Source organism: Molothrus ater, chromosome 12 (assembly GCF_012460135.2).
Source record: "Molothrus ater isolate BHLD 08-10-18 breed brown headed cowbird chromosome 12, BPBGC_Mater_1.1, whole genome shotgun sequence".
In the NCBI taxonomy this organism is placed as follows: domain Eukaryota; kingdom Metazoa; phylum Chordata; class Aves; order Passeriformes; family Icteridae; genus Molothrus; species Molothrus ater.
Window position 1 is genome coordinate 2,363,241 of NC_050489.2, and position 16,458 is coordinate 2,379,698.

The following is a 16,458-nucleotide window of genomic DNA, read 5'->3' on the forward strand; positions in this document are numbered from 1 at the left end:
CTTTCAGAACCTGTATCTGTTTTAATACAAATGAGGAGATTGTAACATTCATTACAGCAGAATGAATGTCTGCTGATGAGAGAATACCAGGGGGAGATTTTTCCATCCAGGCACTCTACCTGTTGTGATTGCTCCTTCCCCTCCTGCCCAGGACTCATCTGGCTGGCACATTCCTGCCTTCCCTGCCTTCAGTGAGCTCCTTGCCCAACAGCTGGAAGCAGTCTTGGCTGAAAAGATGTCAAGAAGAATGCTCAGAGTCTTGGTTAGCTTTCAAAAAATGACAATTTTGATAATTTACTGTCAGCAAAGTTACCCCATAGGAGGGCAGGGGAGGCTAATCAGGAGGTCTTAAATTTTCAGAAAAGCAAAGCTCAAGATTTTGCTTTACATTTTGGAAACAAGACCCTGTTGCCATATCACCTTTTTTAATACACCTAAGCTGTTTTTTGCAAACAGAAAAACTATTATAATTGTTAATGAGATGGAGGGAAAAGAAAAACAGAGTGGCTGCCAGCACACTCCTTTAGCAGCACTGAGAGAAATCAGTGTGCTGCCCCAGTGCCAGTTCTGGGCATGGGCACAGTGCAGCTCTGCTTCTGAGCTGCTTCTGGAGCTGCCAACCTGGCAAAGAGGGCCTGAACCCCAGCACAGGGTGACACTGCAGGGTGACACCTGGCTGTGTCACTGAACCCCAGCACAGGGTGACACTGCAGGGTGGCATCTGGCTGTGTCACTGAACCCCAGCACAGGGTGACACTGCAGGGTGGCACCTGGCTGTGTCACTGAACCCCAGCACAGGGTGACACTGCAGGGTGACACCTGGCAAAGAGGGCCTGAACCCCAGCACAGGGTGACACTGCAGGGTGGCACCTGGCAAAGAGGGCCTGAACCCCAGCACAGGGTGACACTGCAGGGTGACACCTGGCTGTGTCACTGAACCCCAGCACAGGGTGACACTGCAGGGTGACACCTGGCAAAGTGGGCCTGAACCCCCAGCACAGGGTGACACTGCAGGGTGGCACCTGGCAAAGTGGGCCTGAACCCCCAGCACAGGGTGGCACCTGGCTGTGTCACTGAACCCCCAGCACAGGGTGACACTGCAGGGTGACACCTGGCAAAGTGGGCCTGAACCCCAGCACAGGGTGACACTGCAGGGTGGCACCTGGCTGTATCACTGTTCCTGGCTGTGTCACTGTCCGCAGCACAGGGTGTCACAGCAGGGTACCTGGCTGTGTCACTGTCCCTGGCTGTGTCACTGTCCCTGGCTGTCCCTGGCTGTGTCACTGTCCCTGGCTGTGTCACTGTCCCTGGCTGTGTCACTGTTCCTGGCTGTCCCTGGCTGTCCCTGGCTGTGTCACTGTCCCTGGTTGTGTCACTGTCCCTGGCTGTGTCACTGTCCCTGGCTGTCCCTGGCTGTGTCACTGTCCCTGGTTGTGTCACTGTTCCTGGCTGTCCCTGGCTGTGTCACTGTCCCCAGCACATGTCCCTGCCCTTGCCATGGGACCAGCTCCCTGCCCTGGCAGCCCAGGGAGGAGCAGGAGGACACAGCCCAGCTCATCATCCCTGCTTTGGGGGTGTCTTGGCCGTTTTTGTTCCGTTGCTGGTGGTGTTGGATTGGAAGTTGTGCCTGTGCCTGGCTGCCCTCTGTCCAGTGAATATTGCAGGAGGGCTCATTTCAGAGGTGAACACAGTTACCAACTGAGCAGCATCCATCCCTCCTGCCTGGCACCAGCACAGGTGTGGGTGGGATGTAGGTATGACATTCAGGAAACACAGGATCGCTGTACAGAATCCCACTGGTTGTTGAGATGTTTTTCCTTTTTCATAGCACTTGTGATCCAGGAATTTAAAAGGCACTTCAAGAGCAATGTTACATATTGAAGCTTGAAAAATGCAGATATCATTTTCCCTCTTGAAAATTAATTTTTATTTATTCTTCTGGAAAAGGCACATTTTGAAAAAGGTCTGCAATATGGCCTAGACTAAAATGTTTGTGTATCTCTCTCCCTGTACATGTGCACATATAGATGTATATGTGTGTGCTTATAAAATAACTTTTGATTATGTATCTGATTTATTATCAGCCATTTGACATAACATTATAAGCTGTCTCCAACATGGCTGAGAAAATAAAATTAGAGGAGTTGTGTTCTTTTTTTTGATGATTATGAGTGGCTGGGGTGAATTGGCTCTTTCCAAGGGCCAGCATTAAATACTTGTTAGTGTGTTCAGGGTGGTGCTGCTGGTGGTTTCTTGGACAGCCAGCACCTTTATGACCAACCAAAGTTTGATTTCCATTTCCTATCTAAAGGACTGGCACATGATGTATTATTTATTAAAGCCATGATTCTAATTGATGTTTTGTCTTAGTACATTGGATTCTGAGAGCATTTTTTGTTCAAAATACTGTTTCCTTTATTGAGTCCCTGCTGCCATCAACCATACACCCTCAGTCTCGTGCTATTTATCTCATCTGCCCCAAATATAATTCTTGCCTGTTTCTTTGAATTTATAAATTATAGAACTAGGTTTGCTTTTGAAATCCACTTAAAATTTTGTATTTGAAAATGAGACCAAGTAAGATGATTTTAACTGTGCCTATTCTGACTATTTCAAAGACATTACATTATATGAAAAATGGCTCTTCTCCAACAGTTTTATTTTATTCTACAGAAATAAATATAGCTGTTCTTATTTTTTTTTAATTCTTTAAACATAAATTAATGATAGTTTAATCAGTTTTCTGGCTGTTTACATTTTTTTTCCTAGTCGGTTCTGCACCATGATATTTTTGTTCATTATATTATGATATAAAAGTAAAATTAATAGCTGTAAAAAGTGACAGAATTCTGCTGTAAGGATGTACAATATTGTTTATTAAAATTACGCTGTTTAAAGAACATTTTACTGAACTTCGTTTTTCTTGAACTGCATACTAATTTTAAAGGTCAGTGTGGTTAGTTACCATAGTAGTGACCTAAAAATAACCTTTCCAGTGTACCTGTATATTTCTGATCTGTAGTGTTAGCATTCAGAAATGTTCTTTCCCTTAGAGTTTCAGCAGCTAAATAAGTTGCAACCCCTTCAGCTATACTCATAAAAATTTGCTTCCAGACAACATGGTCTGTTTATTGTGTAATAATCGAAATGGCACTAAATTGCAATGATTGCTGAACACTTAGGAATTGCATTAACCACTTAACTGCTAAACTATTTTCCATTTTCTTCCTCACTGTCAAGTATTATATTGATTTTCCTCTTAGTTAGAGCTGCTTACTCAACCTCTGAGAAGAACAGAATATTTTAGTAGCCTCGTACACTGTCATATTTTGAGTCAATCAGCAGTGACCTTGGCAAAGAATTTTCTGGAGATTTTTAAAAAAGCCATCAAGCAGAATAGCTTTGTGCAGCCATGTATCTTTACAGAAAACAGAGGGAAACACAAAACGCCTGTGCTAAGTGACTTTAGTACATTATGTGGAGGATTAAAGCTTTCTCTTCTCCTCTATGCTAGATAGATATTTCCTGCTACTTTTAATACACTGCTGCTAAGACAAATTGGTGAATAGTTATGGGCCTTACCCAGGGACTTAATCGCAGCCTGTAATGTGGTGCTGGGAGTGTAATTAAAAACCTAAATACAGTGATAAGTGCAGGATTTTAGTAGAGCTCTTGTATTCTTGGGGGCTGTTGATGATTTTTTTGTTTTCTAACTGTTGTTTGTTAACTGAAGCAAAGCACAAACATGAGAGCAGTATCAAACTTCAAAGCTCCATGGCGATTGTTAGCTAAACTAGTTGTGTTGCCAAATATTTTACTTTCAAATCGATTTCCTTTTTCTCTCAAAGGTTTATAGAGCTAAATTCTGGCCCTGTTTCTTTCTGAGAAAACTTGTCAGAAAAAGCAGATTATTTTTTTTTGGGGGGGGGGTAATTTTTTTTTTTTTAGCAGAACCTTTCTGCAAAAAAAAAAAAAAAAAGAGAGAGAAGTGGGGGGGAAAGGCTGCTACAGGTAAGGAAGAGTTAACTAGAAATGGAGCGGGGATGCTGGGGGGCAGCAGTGCTGCAGAACATAGCAGTGTTCGTGCGAAGGCAAGTCATTTCCCGAAACACTGCAGACACATGGCCCCGGGCGCTCTAAAACCTTTGGAGACCAAAATGGCTCGCAGGAGTTAGAAGTAATAAGGTGTTTTTCCCTTCTTTCTCCTTCACTGAAATTCTGTAAGGTTGCTATGCATTACCAAGGAACAATGCCACTATTTTTGTGTTTTATATGGGTATTAAGATCCATTACAATTTGACATTTTTAAGATTGGTTATCCTGTAGTTTGGTGTTAAATTGAAGTTGTTTGTTTTGAATTTAATTCTTTCATTTTTCAAAGGAAAAAAAGGCAGCACTGCTGTGCTGATAGCTTACTGAAGTATGCCAGGATTTGATGTTTGAATTTAATGCTTGCTATCCCAAACTATAGGTAAAATTATCTATAAAAGAAGTCTTGAGTTTTATATTTCTTTTAATACATTTTTTTAAGTCTGAAAGGTGCTTTCTGGCTAGCTTTTCACAATCAGGTTGTAGAAGATACTGCACATCTAATATCTTCCAGGCATACAGGTTCTGGGATTGTTTTTAACACTGTGTTTGTTACACACTCAACTCGTATTGTGCTTAATGCAACCTGCTTATGATTATTATAACCCTGCATGTTTGCAGCAGCTAAATAAACTCCACATCAAATAAATTACTGCAGAAACGTTATTAGGCCAGCAGCAAAGCTAAGGACATCTGTTAACTCTTTTTTCAAATGCCCTGTCCTTTACTGTTTATTCTAAACATTTATGTTGTTAATTACTACCTGAAGTAGCTCGGACAAAGCTGGGAAGAGCAGCTGAGGATGAGGAGGATGAGATGAGCTGTGTCCCATTCCTAGCCCTGCTCTGAATGCCACAGCAACAGTCTGCAGCTCTGTGTTTGGGGGTGAACTGTGGGAACTCGGGGCAGAGCACTAAATAATCCCATAGGAATACCATGGATTTCCATGGGATAGATAATTTCCATGGGATATAATAATTTCCACTGACACAGATAATTTCCATGGGGGTGGTGACAGCAGTGGTCATTGTCCAGCCTTACCTCCATCAGCAAGGCAGAGTCCGAGCAGCTTTCCCCATCTAGGTCCTAGAAGTCGAAGTTGTTATTAGAGCTGGTGAAAAAAAAAATACTATGAAACTTCCTCTGTCAAAATATATTTTTGTCAAAGATAAAATGTTTAGCAAAAATACATCTGTTTCAAAAACATATTTGTCAAGAAGGTTTCTCAGCTCCGAGATGACATTTCCAGTGAGAAAGTGAGTCTATTGCTGAGTGGTTGCAGCCCAGATGCAGGAGATGAAAGATGAATAGTGCCTTAACCACTGGGCTGACAAGTCTCTCTGCCACTCATGTGTGTTATAATGCAGGATGAAAACGTTGTTGAGGATTGAAATGTTTTCTGGCTTAGCCTTTATTATAAGGTAAAACATTACACACTAGAACCCAACTCACGGTTCTTTTAAATATCAATATTTTACACTTGAAATTCACCTGAGACCAGAAGGTGTTTTGCTAGCTGACACCAGGAGTGGTCCAGGGCTCATCTTCATTTGTAATTCAGTGAATGGCAAATACCTGGTCCTGAAAACAAACAGGATGCTGTTTTTCAAAGGTTAGATGGAACTTGAGAGCAACTCTAGTAAATTAAAACAAACAAGCAATAATAAAAGGACTTGCTGCAATTCTCTAAAGACAGTGTCTAAAAAGTTTCTGTTGGGAAGTTTGCCAGAATACTGAGAGCTTTTCATCAGCATGATAGAAAAAATAGATGCAAAGTAAGGAGTAGTCCATAACTGTGTTTTGTTTCTGTCATCTGAGCAATGTCTGATTTTGAAATTACAGTCTTGCCTCTGAATGAGATTGAAGTAAACCTGTAGTACATACTTTGAGTATTTCCAGCTGGAGTGTTTTCCTTGCAGTTGAGTTAGGTGTTGGCTCGTTGCAGTGTGGCTGTGGAGGATCACAGCTGCAGGAAACCTCTCCTTCCCTGCTTCACCTGCAGCCAGACTGGGCAGACAGAGGCAGGGCTGGCTGCCTGGAGAGCCCAAGGATGGGATCCAGGAGGGCTCCTCTGCTTTGTCCTCCTTCCCCTTTGTGGGAACCCAGCACATCCCTCTGGCTGTCCAGGACACCCAGGAGCCCTGCCAGGGGCTCAGAGACCCTGGCACAGAGCCCAGAACCCTGTGGGTTTGATTATGGCCCATGGAGCAAATTACCAACCTTGGATGAAGATCAGCAAGCCACAACAGTTTAGGTAGAATAATAGTGAAGTTATCATGGGGTGGAAAAATAGATTTTGGGGTTTTTAGAATGGGGGTTCAGGGGGCAAGATGAAGGGATCTGGGTGTGTCCAGCCTTTCTCCTTCTTCTTCTTGGCCTCCATCTTCTGCTGTGATGGTGGCACTCACAGATTGGTTTAGAGTAGAAGCTCACTGTCTAACACAGGTGATGGGTATTGGGAAGGAATTGTAAACATTGTACAGGTAGTTTTTAGTATAAAGACATAACCCTGCCCTGGGGGCAGGCAGAGTGCCTGGAACTGTCCTGCTGGATGGGCCTGGCAGGGCAGGAGAAAGAATTTTATAGATAAGGAACAATGAACAACCTTGAGACCGAGAAATGAAGAGCCCTGGCTGCTTCCTCAAGCACCGGGCTGGGAAAAGAGACTTTGAACAATCTCGGGGTTACAGCACCCCAGAAAGAGCCTGAGACCCCTTGGCCACCCCAGGGCACCCAAGGAGGTCTGGGCCCTGCCCCTGCCTCTCCCTGGCACAGATTCCCACAGGGGCTCCCCAGATAACATCATGGGCTGGCAGCTCCTGTGCAGGGGCCAATGAATTATGCAACTGGGGTAATTAGATGGTTTTGTTCTCTGAATCAGGATTATGCTCCTGCGGTGCCACCTAGGAAAGTCTGTGAAACTGCATAATAAAAAAGTCATTTTTATGCAGAGGTGGAAATATTTTGAATGCAAAGAAGAATTGGTGGGGGAGGGCAGACCCGATGTCCTCCTGTATTTGGAGGAGAAAAGTGAAGTCCAGTTGTTAACCATTACAGCTCTAATTTCCCTTGCATGGTGGGGGGATGGAGGAAGAGGCTGTTTTAGCATAAACTCCAGGCACAGAGTGCTACTCCCTTCCCCCAAGCAGAGCTGTAGAATATAGATCCATTGGTGTGTGTTGGAAAACACGTGTGGAATTCTATATTTAGGGGCTCTCTATGTTTGTATGGGCACTGTATGCCATCTGTGTAATAGGACCCAGATTACAATTAAAGCCAATATTCCTCATTTAAGCCATGGATTCCATGGTATTCTTCAGCTGGGTGTTTGGGAAGACATTTGAGGTAACAGACTGGTATGTAGGTTTGACTTCTCTAACCTCCATGCCTTATGTTTGTGCCTCAAGATAACATTGGATAACATATTTAAACTGCTCATGTGTGAAAAAGCAAAATTATATCTCACGAAACTGATTTCTTCACACATTCAAAAAATCAAATTCCCCTTTTGTTCAGATTCTAAACAGGAATCCAAAAGGAAGCAGTGTACACAAGATGTGGTATTTCAAAATGGAGAAGATACAAGTACTTTTAATAAAAAGACATTATACTGATTATAAAAGTCAAATAATTTTACAAAGATATTCCTTTACAAATGTAGTTTTCATTGTGTAGGCATTACAGTCTGGTTCAGTTGATAATGAGTCAGAGAAGTTTACTGAGCTGTTATGATTTACTGTTGTGAGTTGAATACAGATATTGTAAAATAGTAATTGGTGATAATCACATTTGATTCTATCTTCAACTTCATCATCCATAAGAACTGGTATTGTCAAGAACTACAGTAAAAAATAGAGGGGCATATTCTTGTGGCTGTGATTAGTATATATTAAAAATATATTTTTGTTTTCCATATGTCTGTGTGTATGTAGTAGTTTTGCATGGGTATGTTTAAATTATACCAAAGCCACAGTCTTTTATGGATTTTAATTACTACGTTGCTATTTCTGAAGTTTTTTGTAGATGAAGCAGACTTTAAATTTGAAGGCAGTCCACCAGATGAGCTGTTGTAGCTGGAATTAGAGCTTACTTTCAAATTCCAACATCTGTATGAAATAGAGCTTGATGACATGAGATGCAAGTCTTAAAAGTAAAACAAAATAAAACAATAAGACACCAAAACAAAACAAAAACCCTACAGCCCAAACAAAACTCAAAACCAACAAACCCTAATAGTAATAAAAGTTTCAAATGTCGTCTCTCAGTTTACAGGATCTGTCCAGTTTCCTGAACTTTGGATAGAACTTAGATTTATTGCAATAAAATTATCATTTTTTGTTGACTGTGATGCTACTGTTTGGGTTTTATGGGTACACAGAGTACGAAGGCAGTGAGGGGTTATAGGGATGGTGCTGTTTGTGCAAAACCAGAATTGGGCCATAGTGGGAGGTGGCTGCACAGGGACAGCCCTGGAGTTTGCTCCTGGAAGGTTTGGAATCCCCTGGAGTTCCACTGAAGGGGATGCCCTTTTCTAAATGAGAGCATAATAGAAACAAAGGGCTTTGGAAATGAGTATGTAAAGGACACAGCAGCATCTTGAACAATATTTTTCAGAATGAAGAATGTTCCAGTTACTGAATTATCTTTTTCACTGAAAAAAAAGAAGGCCTGTAGCTCTGAAGGCATAATTTGTTTAAGACCCTGACCAAATGAAGTCACCTGGGGAGCAGTGGAGGCTTCTGAAGAGCAGTCAGTGATCTGGCCCTGCCTTTTGCTGCAATTTAATTTTAAGAGAGCAAGTAGAAGCCAAGATCTAAGAGCTGTGGCAGTTAACAGGAAAAGCTGATATGGGATTATTGAGGTTAGAGTTCAGCTAGAACAGATGGTAAAATAGTTATAACCTACTGTACCATATGTTGCTGCTGCACACATTCAGGTAGCACATTTTGTGTACAGTGTGGAAAGATCAAGGATCTTAGCACAGATTTGTAGAAAGACCAAAAAAGAGCTTGAAAATTTGATTTCATCATTTCAGGCCAGGTGAATGAGAAAGATGTGATTTGTTAAACCAAACACCAGAACTCACCATTCCAGAAAGGGATACCAAAAATTAGGCATAACACATAACTGCATCTTTTCTAATTCCCAGAAAATGAAAATGAAGCTTGTGTTTCAGGAAGTCTGTTTTGGGCTTGTTAGACTTGAATTTCTGAGGAAAGTATTTAAAGAAAAAAGCAAATTCACAGCACTTGAATTCAGACCATTGAAAACAGGTTTCAGTTTGATTTATGATTTTTGTAACTTTTATTCAGGGGCCAGATTGTCAAAAGAAAAAAAGCAAATTCACAGCACTTGAATTCAGACCATTGAAAACAGGTTTCAGTTTGATTTATGATTTTTGTAACTTTTATTCAGGGGCCAGATTGTCAAAGTTAAAAACCAAATTCACAGCACTTGAATTCAGACCATTGAAAACAGGTTTCAGTTTGATTTATGATTTTTGTAACTTTTATTCAGGGGCCAGATTGTCAAAATTAAAAACCAAATTCACAGCACTTGAATTCAGACCATTGAAAACGGGTTACAGTTTGATTTATGATTTTTGTAACTTTTATTCGGGGGCCAGATTGTCAAAATTAAAAACCAAATTCACAGCACTTGAATTCAGACCATTGAAAACGGGTTACAGTTTGATTTATGATTTTTGTAACTTTTATTCAGGGGCCAGATTGTCAAAAGGGCATGATGTCTTATTGAGGTGCCAATGAAGTGATGAATTTCTCACTGGAAACAACTGGAGCCTCACTGGGTTGGAGTATGGCAGAAAACCTGCCTGATCTGTAACTCTGCTGATAATACTCAGGTGCTTTTTGAGGAATCTGATGTGATACCATGAGAACAGGAAGGTAGAAGACAAGAAAGAGAAAAAAGGGTTAACAAAGTCAGAAGTACTGAGAGAAGAAGTGGAATAGTAGCAAAGAAGAAAAATGAAGGCAGAGAGTTGTGATTTGGAGTGGTGCTAAAGAGCCTCTGGGCTTGAGATTCATCTCGCATTTTCTAATGCTCACGTTGTGTTGTATCATAATGCACTGCTGCTGGAGCTGCTGTGCCTGCCCTGCCTCTGCCAGTGGGAAGAGCAGCACCCCTGCATGCTGGGAGCACTGGGAATCCCAGGCTGTGTTCCCTGGCTCTGGAATTGCTGCAGTAATCCCCCAGTGTGTGTCCTGTGCCCTCTGCCAGCATCTGCTCCGTTCTCACCTTCTGCCATGGCTCCTGTGCCAGCTCCTCTGCCTTTGTTTCACTCACAAACATCACAGCACCAGCTGTGGCTTCAGCCAGCACTTTGGTAAAGGGGTTTTTTTTTGTAGTTACAACGTTCTTTTAAATATAATATCAACCAGGACAAATATTCATGTTTATTTTTTGGGGGGAGTAATTAGATCTGATAGACTTGTCAGTTTATACATTGATTACTGTCAACTGTCAGGACCCATCTGTAAGAGCTCCTCAGTATGTATCAGATGGTTGATTAGGTGATTTTGTGTCTGGCTTAGAATTATTTCTGTAATATATTTTAGGGTCAGTTTTAATTAGAGTTGTTTGTAGTGGAGCACTTGATTTTGACTACCTGGTTTTTAATTTATTCTAAATAATTAATAACTATGTATGTTGGAGGTGATTTTAATAAAGGAAAGGTGGTGATAGTTGTGACATTTACTTGTTAAATCTTCTTTTCTTGAGGTAGTCTGAGTGGTGCTCAATCCTATCAGAATAGTAAAAATGGAAAGCTAGAGATAACTAAGGGTAGAGCTTTAATGTCTGAAAAAAATGGTTTTCTGCATCACTGTGTCTCCTCCATGATCATCTATAGACTGAAGACATTTATTCTTTATAGATACTGATATGCCAAATAATTTTGTTACAGCAAGATGGAGTTTATTAAAGAATCTTCTGGAAAGTTTCTGTGATGCACTTAATCCTACTGCTTATGCAGTGAGGTGGGTCTGGGACAATTGTGAGTGTGTGAAAGGGTTACCTTTACAAAAGTCAGGTATGTTTGGGTTTTTCTCAAATAGCTCAGTTTGAAATGAAGGTTTATTCTTAGTTGTTGGCTGTGTTGAATGTAAGTGTCCTCGAAAGATTGGTTGCTTGTTTTGTGGTGAAATGAGCTGGAGGATTATAAGGATTTGGGAAATTGTGAAGTAAGAGGAGATTACAGGGTTTCTAAAGTGTAGGGCAAAGTTGAAATTGTTGGTAGTGTTTTATAAATTAAAATTATCTGCATGTTACTCAAAGCTTGGCTGTCTTATTTTGTCTAATAATGGAGGGAGAAGAAAAACCTGGATTGACATTCAGAGGTCAGAGGACAGTATGAGAAGGAGCAATGATGGAAACAGCACTGGGGACCTGGATGTGCAGGGACTCTCCACAGTGGGGAAGGGGAAGCAGTGCAAGGACTGGGGCTCCTTTAAGGTTACTGATGTCTGGAGGAATTTGTTTCCTTTTAGGACCCTTTTTTCTGAGAGTTCTTTGTGCCAATCTAAGTTTTTAAAATGTTTTCCAAACAAGCAAACCACTAACTTAAAAAGAGCCAAGAGTGAGACTTAGCTGTAAGAAATGTGAAGAAATCAAGAACTGAATGGCTGAATGATCTGGTAACTTCTCCCTGCTGTCTGTCCTAATGTCTGAAATGCACCAGCCTTAATTATATTCCATGATATTTGCAGTAATAGAGTGTTAGCTGTCTTCCACCTTTTATTTACAAATGTTAATGTCTTTTTTCTTGCACACTGGGCTGTGTTCTGGCAGTGTGTTTATCCTGTAAGCTGAAGGCATTAGCATTTAGGGCTTCATTTTATTGCCACTCAATCCAGAGCTAACTACATTGCCTGCTTTAGTTTGGTTTGTTTAATGGGCTGGGTACAGGTAAGGGCCCTGCACTACCCTCAATCCCCAGAGGAGCCTGTGGTAATTACAAGGAAAGGTTTAGATCAGTGTTCAGAGAGAGTGACTAATCCAAGAGGAGATTTTACCCAGGAATGAATTCCTCAGGAGCTGGGAGAGATTTTACCAGGAGTGAATTCCTCAGGAGCTGGGAGAGATTTTACCCAGGAATGAAGTCCTCAGGAGCTGGTAGTGATTTTACCAGGAATGAAGTCCTCGGGAGCTGGTAGAGATTTTACCAGGAATGAATTCTCAGGAGCTGGTAGAGATTTTACCCAGGAGTGAATTCCTCAGGAGCTGGTAGTTATTTTACCAGGAATGAATTCCTCAGGAGCTGGTAGAGATTTTACCAGGAATGAATTCCTCAGGAGCTGGTAGATCTGCAGGGGTTTGTCCTTTGTTTAGCAATTGGTGCATGAGTTCCCTTGATTGGCACTTGCACAGCTGTGGGGGTGAGCAGGATGGCCAACAGCTGGAAACACAATTATTATAGAGTCTGGGTGTTATACATCATAATTAGGCTTAAGAACTTAAAGTCAGCTGAGATGAATGAGGGCAATTCATGCTCTCAAGAGCTGAGAAAGTGATTTTGTGTTTAAGATCTGGGTACTTTCTGGTTCCCTCCCGTGGGGGCTGGCAGGACATGAAGCAGCTGTGTGACCCTGTGTGCTGGGTGTTGTGATGCACCAAAACCTGCTGTGAGGCAGCCTGGTCCCCTACAGTGTTCTGCTCAGAGACAGGCCAAAAGGCAGCCTTTACTGTATAGTAATTGTGTGTCTTTTAATTAAATATTTAAACAATTAAATTTTACAGTTATACGTGCTAGAGATTGATGAACGTCAAGAATATTTTAATTATTTTATGTTTCTGATTTAATGAAAGTCACAGTCATATAGGTTAGAAAGGGCCACCCACTATGTAGAACTGAGATAGTTTCAAACTAATATCAAGGATATTAGAAAAAAATCAGATGGGAATCCAGTGTGTCTCAAGGAAAATGTGAATCCTGCAAGCTGGGCTGCAGGGCTTCTCCCAAAGTTGGTTTGGTGTTTCTTGACTGCCACTGTAAGAGAGTGCAGGGATGTACAGAGTGATTAGGCTGGAGTAACACAGGCAAATCCTTAAAAAAACCTCAACAAAACAACAGAAAACAAGGAAAAAAACCCTATGTTAGTATTGAAAGATGAGAAGGGTAAAGCACCACAATGCTTGAAAAATAGCAATAAAAAACTTTGGCAGGATTAGTATTTCAAAGAGAGCAGCACTTGATTAAACATTTGGAAAGTATGTGAGAAGAAACATTCCAAGCAAAATGAAAATATACGTGTATGATGGAAACAGGATAAATAGAATATTCCACTTATAATTACCACAGCAAGAATGCAGCCCAAACTTCAGAATTCTTAATCAAGTAAAATTGTCATTGCTTTTAAGTCCAAGTAAGGCAGGGGGTTGTGTTGGGTATGAGATGCTTGTGGAAGAAGATGTTGGCAGGACCCATGGGTGCTCTGAACAAAGGAAATGAGGAGAGCCAGAGCCTGCCCCAGCAGTGAGGGTGCTGCAAGGGGCTGGGGGATACAAGGCACTGGGTTCTTGTCAGACACCAAATGGGCAGTGGGGGTACAAAAGATCTTGGAAAGGTCAAAGATCTCTGCAGAATGCAGAGTTTATCTCAAAAACCTGAGTTTTCTGCCTGACATCAATGCAGGGATTATTCAGACACTGCATGGATACGTGGATTAAGGGGTGAAAATCAGTTGCAGTCTGGTCCTATCTAGAGTGACCTGTTGAGGGCTGGGTACTGAACACCCATCTCTTTGAGCAAGGGAATGTCACAGCCCAAAGCTGCCTTCCACCTCATCTCATTATTTGTTGGCATTGGGGCAGACTCCTTGATCCCAGAGTTTCCCTGAAATGCCTTATAACCTGCTTTTTGCCCCTGCTCCCCTTCAGCTGGGGGAAATGCTGTCTCAGAGGGAGCAATAAGTGGTGAGATTGGAACAGATGCCCAACTCCCTCAACTGGAAGGTTTTGGTTTGATGTTGCTTTACCAAGCAGGTTTTTTATTATAATAGTACTTGCATATGGGACTTGGTGTAATGTAATAAAGGCAAGGAGGAGGTACATATAAAATCTTCTGCTTGTAATGGCAGCCCATTTCTTTGGGTTCAAATAATTTCAGATAATTATAAACTGAAGTGATCACATCTGAAGAAAAAAATTTTCACGGTATCCATGACTTAGTTTGATTTACCTTCCCCTTATTATTTCTTAATTTAAAAATTACTGCATGCTGTCTTTGAAATGTTGCAATTGTGTTGGTATTTGAAGTACTTGTAAGTACTTGTGCAAATCAGTTTTTCTGATGTTTGTCTGCAGGGTGAGGTGTGTGTTTATGTGCCCAGGGGAAAGGAGATGCATTTGCATCCAGGAGGGTGTAGCAAGTGAACGGGTGCCAAAACTGTCTAGAGGAACAGTTGCACTAAAATAGTACAGGGTAAAAATGTTGGCAAATGAAAATAACCAGCTTCTGAAGAAAGTATGGCACTAATCCTCCCTGTAAATGCTGCTCATCTGAAGGCCTAAATGATAGCTTTTGGTGATGAATCCTTCTAAAGACACTTGCAGAGCCACCGTGTTGCACATATGAAGATGCACGGTATTTTTGTAGATATAATTATATTTCATATAGTACTGTTAATCTTTGAGGTGCTGATGAACAGTTATTACATTTCTGTACTTTAGAGGCATCTTAATTTTAGGATGTTTCAGTGAAATCATTACTATTAGCCTCAGTAGGTGTTAAATTAAACCCTAATTTATGTGGGACAGCTAATCATACATAGTATTATACCTGTTTTTCATGTGCCTCTCAGCCAAAGATCTAATAGCATTTTATGCAAGTAAAAACATAATTGCTGCAGAATATCTCCAGAATGTTTCTTGTGATTCAAGGCCACTTATTGGTAAGAGCAGACTAATAGACCCCTTATCTTCATCTCCTCTGCAGTGCATGCAGCTTGCAGAGACCAAATTCCTGGTGTATTTTACTGCCTAGCTTGGCTTTGAATTGCTGCTCTATGATTCCCACTTTCAGACTTTGGCTTGAAGTGAAGCCTGCCAGAAGGATGTGCCATGTAGCCTGGGAAGAAACCCAGCAGATCTTTTATCATTATTGCCTTGTCTGTGGCTCTCAGAGAAGCAATAGCCGCAGATCAAGACTCTGTTCAAAGCAGAGATGTCAGCACTGAATTGTTTTTCTGGTGAAGGAGGGATGGATAAAATATTAAATGCAATCTTCTCCTTGTCCTTATCTCTCTGTCCCTGACAGGAATATTGTACTGTATTTCCATGGTTCTGTAATTCAAAGTTGAAGGGATGCAGGTTTGTGAAGGAAAACAAAAATTAATTGTTATAAAAATAAGTGTACATTGTATTACATTTGCTTTCTTCTGGGAAAGCACTTCTATCTCGAGCAGGGAACAGCACATTTTTGGGACTTCCACACTTTGAGTTCCATCCACCTGCTGCTGGAACCATTGTAACTGAATGCACAAAGACACTTTGTGAGCAGTGGGTGAGTTCACCCATTTTGGAATGAGATAATTTTGGAAGAGATGTGTCTGTCTGCTTCAGTCCCCTTTCCCAGCAGCCTTTAAACCTTTGGGGGATCCTTAGGGATCAAATTGGGTGTGGGAGCCCAGCAGAAGGAGGACAGAGGTAGGAGGGACTTGAGCTTTTCAGCCCCACAGCTTCTGTGGGAGCTGTTGGCTTGGGTACAGCAGAGAGAGGCTGGCTGGGCTCTGCAGAGGAACAGGCTGCACCCTGAGCTTGGGCTGTGCCTGCCTTGGGGCCACACAGCCCTGGGGCTCAGGAGCTCCTGCAGCCCCAGGCTGTTGGGGAAGATGAAACAGGAAAGCCTTTTAAATATGATTGTCTGGCAAAAGATTTGGAGAATATGGAAAGTATAAATGAGATTGAAATGAAAGCAAGCTTTGAGATCCCTCAGTTACTGAACAACTGGAAAACAATGGTGTGGCCAGCTGAAGGTGATCCCCTTTTGATGGAACAACACCCTCTGCTTGCAGGCAGCCCCAAGGGTCAGAGCAGACCCTACAGCTTGGCAGAAGGGGCCCAAAGAGGAGTTTTTAGGGTTTAAAATGTAACACAGTGTGGTAATGTAGTGATTCTTATAGGCTGTATGGAAATGCTATAGGGTTTGTATCTTGTACTAGATTGGTTAGTGAGAATCAGAATATTCAGCACAGAAGAAGATTCATTGTATTGTAACAGGAACCTCGCTCTCTTACCTTTTACTCCCTATACTCTCTCACCCTCTCATCATCTCTCCCCCTCTCTTCTCTCAGGCCTGCTCTGAGCTGTGTTTGGCAGCTCCAGCAGGGCCCTGCCCCCAGGCCCTTTGCA